The sequence below is a fragment of the Dendronephthya gigantea genome, unplaced genomic scaffold (genome assembly GCF_004324835.1).
Source record: "Dendronephthya gigantea isolate DGI-Jeju-01 unplaced genomic scaffold, DenGig_1.0 000024F, whole genome shotgun sequence".
Lineage (NCBI taxonomy): Eukaryota > Metazoa > Cnidaria > Anthozoa > Malacalcyonacea > Nephtheidae > Dendronephthya > Dendronephthya gigantea.
Window position 1 is genome coordinate 543,663 of NW_021163034.1, and position 7,622 is coordinate 551,284.

Sequence of the window (7,622 nt, forward strand, 5' to 3'; positions counted from 1 at the left end):
TTTCAAATACTAGTAAATTTCGCGCCAAAACACACTTGCGACCACGAAAAATAAAAAAAAACAACAAAAAAAACCCTAGGCGGATTATATGTCGCAGAGTACTAAATTTGCTTGAGCTCAGTGTAGCCGAATTTAATACCAGAAGACGGATTTTCGTCTGGGACGCAAAACTCGACGCAGACGGGTAACTCGTCTTGATATAAATTCGGTAAACCATAGGTTCTTCGTCTTAATTTCTCCGTCTAACTTTTCCGTTCAAACGACGGAGAAATTAGACGAATTTCTTGTCTTTGTCGGAAAACTCGCGTTCTAAATTTATATCTGACGAATAAATCAGACAAAATTTTAGCTCAAAATAGAAATAAAAGACTGGTAATTCAGCTTTGCGGTGTTTATTGGGATACAAAATGTCGTTCAAGAAGAAAGCACAGGTATCAAGACGAGTTACCGTTGGCTGCGTCGAGTTTTGCGTCTCAGACGAGATCCGTCTTCTAATATAAATTCGGCAAAACTCTGGGCTCGCTCAGGCTCGCCCCAATTAGCCTATATTAAATCCATAGATCAAATCGCATATACTGCAATTATACTAATTATGTCCAACACTCTCCCCCCATTTGTTACAAAACTACAAAACGGACAAATGTTTAAAATGTTAATGTAATAATGTTAGTATCTTCTTAGTTTAATACTGCTTGGATGTCTGGCGACCGTTGCCACCTTTCATCTTGGTTTGAATTCCGCCACTTCTATAGATCCATCTATTATAATAACTACCTCCCCGAACTTTGGAATCCTTTCTTTTCCTTCGTACTTGAGATTATGTTGCTCCCTCAAAGCCCTAAGGTGCCCTCCCTCCCGTCCACCGTTTCCACATCGCCTGCTTGCACTTTAAGATATGTTTGGCTCGCCTCCTCATTTCTTCTCATTCCGCAGAATCCTCATCCTCGACCGTCAGAACAACAGGTTGTCGATTAATCATAGCATTCGGAGTTAGAAGCGGTAGTTCATGATCATCTTCGACATATGTAAGTGGTCGATTGTTCAGGCATATTTCCACATCAAGCATTATTTCTTGTAACTCCTTCCATGTGAAGCTTGCGAGCGAAATCAAATCGCGCATCGAAAACTAGCCAAAGATTTCGAGCTGTGCACCACAACTCTTGGGAGACAAAACTGTGACGTAAATAAATACGGTCACATACACTTTTCAAATACTAGTAAATTTCGCGCCAAAACACACTTGCGACCACGAAAAATAAAAAATTAGGATTTAGCATTATGAATGAACCTAGCAACCCATGCTGTTATACTCTCATAGTTTTCCAGAAGGAATGATTAATCAGGATCTCAGAGAATTTAATCCCTTCCTCTTGGGTTACGGCCTTGAAGATTTCTCGGGTTTGCTTTGCCTCAGTTTCCGTCTCTTCTGTTGCTTCAATCGTTACTTCAGTTGGCCAGTCGTCAATTGATCAGTAGGCAGTTGATCTGCGTGACAACCACGACTACCGATATCTGCAGAGTTCTCTTTAGTTCCTACATGTCTCCAGGTAAATGTAGCTCTTCTCTCCAATACGTTTTACTAGATTATTTATGAACTGTTTATAGTTCCCACGACCGCTAATCCAATATAAGGCGATCATGCTATCCAGCCATCTGTAGCAATGTCGTACTGGAAGACCATCAAGCAATGCCCTTATGTTGTTCAGCAGTTTTATCGCCATCAGACCAGAAACTAATTCTAATCTTGGTATCGTTAGTCCCTTTTTTGCTGTAACGAGTCCTTGCTTCATACCATGATTCTGGTGTATTCTTTTTATAAACCGCGTATACTGCCGCTGACGTTCCCTGTCCACTTGTGTCTCCAAACGCGTGTAAATCGATGGCTTGAGTCTCTTCTCTATGTCGGACCAGACTTCTAGGAACTTCGATTTTGATTGGCACTTTTTCACGCCATTTCTTCCAATACTTCATTAGGTCATTCGGCAGTTACTTGTCCCAAGGTATAAGTGGCGATCACATATGTCACGGTAGATCATTTTTCCTAACACGATAGCCGGAGAAATTATGCCCAGGGGGTCGTAGTATATCGATGCGATTGTGCTCAACACTGTTCGCTTAGTTGCAACTTCGTCACCAGTGTTCGCTGCATGGGAACTGAACTCCTATCTTATCTCCACCTTTATTCCATGGTAGACCAAGAAGTTTTGTCTCTTGGCTCTTCACACTTACCTACTGTTTTGTGTGACTCGTGGCGTAACTTTGGTTTGTCAGTTTTGCTAAATGATTGGTCACTTCCTTCCAACTTTTCAACATTGGAATGCCACTTGTGTAATTTGAACTGGGCCCCATCAAAGATCTCTATGGCTGTCTCCTTAAGATGTTGGACTTCTTCCACCACGTACACTCCACTCAACTTATCGTCAACGCACAATCCATTCTTGATTTCAGCAACCTGAATGTATAAGATCTTCTATGGTTATGCTATATGTTAAATTTTTACTTCTTGGCCGCAGTCGAGAATTTTGATACGAGATTACAAGTAAATAGGTTATGGGTAAAAATGCTGCCTGAGGGTATTTCATTTAAACGCGATCCCAGTGTTTGGTATTTTGGTTGCTATTTACTTATGGAAACTTCTGAGGGGCCGGTGGTTTTACGAAGGCCGGATAGCGCTATCCACCGGATAGTGATTTTTTAAATGTTCTAAAAATGCTTGAAAAGCGATAATTTATAAGATTACTAAGATTTAATCGATATCAAAGTTATACCTAACAACGGGCGATTTTAAAGCAAGTAAAACAATCACAAACCGGTGAATAGCGCTTATATCCAGCTTTATTGAACTTTCATTACGCCAAATTGAAATTTTATTGCTGTTATTGAAATTAGAAGCGGACTATTAAGTATACAATAAGCGTAATTCAGTATTGTTTTTCCCTTAATGAAGGGCAAATGCTGTACACCCATAGGCAGATACTTGATTACCGGAAAGGTTATATCAAGTGAATAGCATCCCAGATTTTAAGAGATTTGCGACAATATTAATTCTCAAGTTATGTAGGCGAAAATATTTCATGTGGTCCTTAAAAAGAACACACGACGGGTCAACAATCCTGATGGCCATGATTTCAATTTCAAGTTAAAGATTGATAGTTATTTTCCACTTCTCTAATTTTGTTCAACTCTGTGTAATTTGACTCATCGTTAACACCATAATTTCTTGCAGCATTTCCTCTCAACGATTGGTAATTGTCTTCTTTGTTCATTTTTGTAAGATCCAGTTCTTGGTAAGTTGGATCAACACGAGATGTTGGAGGTTCAGGGTTTGATATTTGACGATTTCTATTTTTAGAACGGACACGAAAGACAATGTAAGAAAGGATGACACCGATGATAATTCCAGACACCAAAGTAACAACAACGATATACCAGTCAGTTCCATTATTCCCACTACAATCTTGCTTTTTTCCTAAAAATTGAAATTAAGATAATGTCAAAACGAAGAAAATCACATCGCGGCGTATATAAACTGGCCAGGATAAGTAGCTGTTCCATCACCTGTCAGAGGCACTTGGGTGGTTGTAGTGGTAGGCGCACAGGTATTCGTACAGGTTGTCGTACATATGGAGATGGAGCTGAACAAAGGATTCGTCTTCATACTTGCTGTGCTCCATATTGACTGCATTGTTGGTTTTGGTTCTGGTTACCATTTGTCACGATCCGTGATTAAAATATAAAAGGATTAATGGTGGTGGACAGAAAATATCAACCGTTATGCAAAACAAAAAGTTAACAAAAAGTTATGCAATGGAAAAAAGTAATGGCTCACATTATGCAGCACAATCTATTATATTTATATGCCTGGAAATGCCTGGATGCACGAGTCACACGCATGCCCTAGCTTCTCTGCGAACATTAACAAACACCTCAGGGGCCGATTAAATGGACCAGGTTAGCACGGTTTGCCGAGCTAAAATTTGCAAACGATTACATGAGTGATTTCAGTGCGATATTTTTGCGTAAATATATTAAAAACAATTGTGCAAACATATTGTTTAGGCTTACTAAATTTCAATCCTTCCTGGGGTTTATAGGGGGGGGGTGAGGGTGGTCTGGCCAGTTTGACACACATAGCTGGCCCGCAGTTGGATGTAAGCACCAAACGTTTGAATTGACTATAATTACTGTGGAAAACGGGCTAGCGTGCATTTAAATTGCTTCACTGTTAATTTCGGGGAGTAATTTTAACTCCACCGTAGGAGTTGAAATAACTCCCGTTTGAGGAGTAGAAATAATGGAGTATATTTCACTCGAAAACCAGAGTTAAATCTACTCCACTTCAGTTCATATTTAAACGTTTACTCCACTAGGAGTAAATATTACTCCACTGTAGGAATAAAATATACTCCAGTAAAGGAGTACAAATATTGGAATACTTTTTACTCCTTTATTTTTACTCCAGGAGTAAATTTAACTCCAGTTTTGCTACTCTGGGAGTTAATTCAACTCTCATAAAGGAGTAAAATGTACTCTTGAAAAGGGATACACATATTAGAGTAATTATTGTATAATTTACTCCTATATTTTCACTCCAAAAAAGGAGTAAATCTACGAGAGTAAATAATTTATTTTTGGGAGTCAAAACAACTCTAGTCAAAATATCTCGAAAAGATACAACCCGTTTGTATGTTCTGGGACAACCATCGAGACCACAAACCACATGGTAGTGACATGGAAACTTGGGTCATTTGAATGGCTTCTACGTAGGTGATCTAGGAGTTCCGTTAAAGACACAGTGAGGTAACCAACACACATGCTACAACGATAAACCATTTTTCATTCGTCGGATAAAAATAAAACTACATTATTGGTTTTGTAAAGGACATTTTTACACTTTTGCAATATATTTTTATAAAAAATATACCATGTTTCTTCATAAACTTCATAAACAGTGTTTCCACGCAAATTTTCCTTCTATATTCTCAAACTTCTGCATTTTCCTTGCTACGTCATCATTGCAAGATATTGGTCATCCAATCATGTGCTTCTTTGACGATCACGTGACAATGCTAATAAGAATAGCGCGCGTCGGTTTCAAAATTCTTTTCTCCCTCGTGCTCGCGAAAGATCCTAAGGGCCTGTTTATATGATCCCGTCTAGCCGAGACGGGATGTTTTCATCTCGCTTAGCCGGGAAACTCGCCTAGGCGGGATGGCGTGTTTATATGCAGTTCATTTTGTAGTGCAGGTTCCTTCGACGGCATGTTTTATTGTAGAAAACGAATATGCCAATATATACCCATGCTCTTAATGTATGTTAATTGCGAATCATCCCGGGCAAGCGGGATGGAGTGTTTATATGGCAATTTCTCGTCCCGTCTAAGCGGGATCCCGGCAAGAAGTGCCGGGATCCCGCCTAGGCGGGATGGAAAAGCGGTCATATAAACACTAATTAGTGTTTGTATTACAAGCGGGATCTCGGAAACTGTCCCGTCCCGGCTAGGCGGGATCATATAAACAGGCCCTAAGTCTTGAAATTATCATTTTAAAATACTGTATTTATACTGTGTAAAGCATATTTCAGAGACCAGATACAGAGAATGGATTCATTTTTAGAGGTACTGCAAAGATTATTTTATTTAAATGGGGAAGGATTGGTGGCAAGAGAATAAAAAAGATGGCAAGAGAATAAAAAAGATGCCAAGCCACTCGACCGCGCGTCTACGATCTTGAATTTATGCATGAATTTCTTAATAGTTTTCTTAATTCAACGACATTTTATTCGTTTTAGGAGACATCAATGGGCCTAGAATTGTCGGAGTTTTTGTTGAGTGCCGGAGTCAGCCAACAGGTACTGGACAAACTAACAGAAGACGAGGTAAATATCGATCACAAATTATATACAATAGTCATTAGTCAATACATCCACTGCCAGTTGGCGACAATGCGGTAGTCTGTCAGACTGTCACAGTCTTGATTAAATGTTTTATTTGTGCTGGATTTTGGGCGCAAAATGCATTGTGGTTTACCATTGACTTTTGTTTATTCTACACTAAATGTGGCAGTCTGTCACAGTCTTGATTAAATGTTTTATTTGTGCTGGAAAGCTATAGCATACATGTCAACTATGTAGCAAAATTAATGTCAGTTAATAGTTACAATTTTTATAAAATATGGCTGTTTTATTTTCATAGCTCAATACAGTTGAGTTGCTTGAAGGAGTTAGTGATGTCTTGCTGAAAGAATTGGGTATCAAAGGAGGGCAGATTGTGAAATTAAGGATTGCTATCCAAAAATATAAAAATCAGGTAGGTTATAATTTTTCTGTATATCTTGTGCAGTGCACTCAGGTGAATAATATGATTGTGTTGTTACTCTGAGAGTATATATCCACACCGGGCAAGCTTGAAAAATATGCCTGACCATGGTGGGGCTAGAACCTACGACCTTTGGAATACTAGTCCAATGCTCTGCTAACTGAGCTACGCGGTCAAATATGGCCTAAATATTCTAAAATATGGCCTGCTTTGGCCATTGAGAGCCCTGCTTGGTGGTCAACACCGTTCAAGTAAATTGAGCAAGTCAGTTTTTAAGGTATAAAATCCCTGCTGTTGTAAATGGTTTGTTAAATCTGCTTTTTTACAATATATTTTTTGTAGGTTGATCCTGGAAGCTGCTATGATGCAGAGAACTGAGGAGGCTAAGAAAAGAGTGGCAATAAACAAATTTCTTCAGCAACTGGAATGACATTTACACATGAATAAGCCATTGTATATAGGTAATCATAAAGAAACTATAAGTATTAATATAGGTGATTGCATGTACTATTTTATAGCATTATAACCATCCTAAATACCTGATTCCAGCAAATATATGTTTTATAATTAAAATTTTATTGCTTTATTTTTACTATTGTTAATATGAAGTAACATTTGTTACATTACTTGTCTAACACTGCCTGGGGAAGCTCTGCAGCTTAATGGGTTAAAGTAGTTTTCATTCTCATAATAAGGAATTACACCAGTTGTGGTATATTTTTTATCCCCAAACAAGAGTAAAAATTTAGTTTAGAGTAGCTTTCACTCCCATTAAGAATAAAAATGTACTCCACTATTGGTGTATTATTTACTCCAAATTTAGAGTAAAAGTTTCATTTAGAGTAGTTTTCACTCCCATTAAGAATAAAAATGTACTCCACTATTGGTGTATTATTTACTCCAAATTTAGAGTAAAAGTTTCATTTAGAGTAGTTTTAACTCCCATAAGGAATAAAAAATACTCCACTTTTAGTATATTTTTAACTCCAAAATAAGAGTAAAACTTTAAACTGGAGTATTTTTTACTCCTGCAAGGGTAAATATTACTCCATAAGTGAGGTAGAAAGTACTCTAAAAATGGAGTTAAATTAATGGAGTAAAATATACTCCCAAATCAGAGTCAACTGGTACCTTTTTTTTTACTCCTTTTTTGGAGTAGTATCTACTCCTTGAAATTAACAGTGTTCTCAAATAAGTGATATACTAATTTGCGTTCTCGTCGTCGCAATTTAAGACAAATATCATTATACACTGTTGTGTCAGTGTTCGTATTTCCATCGTCTGATCTTCCTAATCACAGTGTAAA

At 37.9% G+C, this 7,622-nt stretch overlaps 1 long non-coding RNA gene across 1 annotated transcript; it reads left to right on the forward strand.

Annotated features, from left to right (window-relative positions):
* The first annotated feature begins 5,688 nt into the window (after nucleotides 1-5,688).
* LOC114522954 lies at nucleotides 5,689-6,692 on the forward strand. The gene is made up of 3 exons (XR_003686964.1): nucleotides 5,689-5,877; nucleotides 6,194-6,307; nucleotides 6,659-6,692. It is a non-coding gene; the product is annotated as an uncharacterized LOC114522954 (long non-coding RNA).
* The last annotated feature ends 930 nt before the right edge of the window (nucleotides 6,693-7,622 follow it).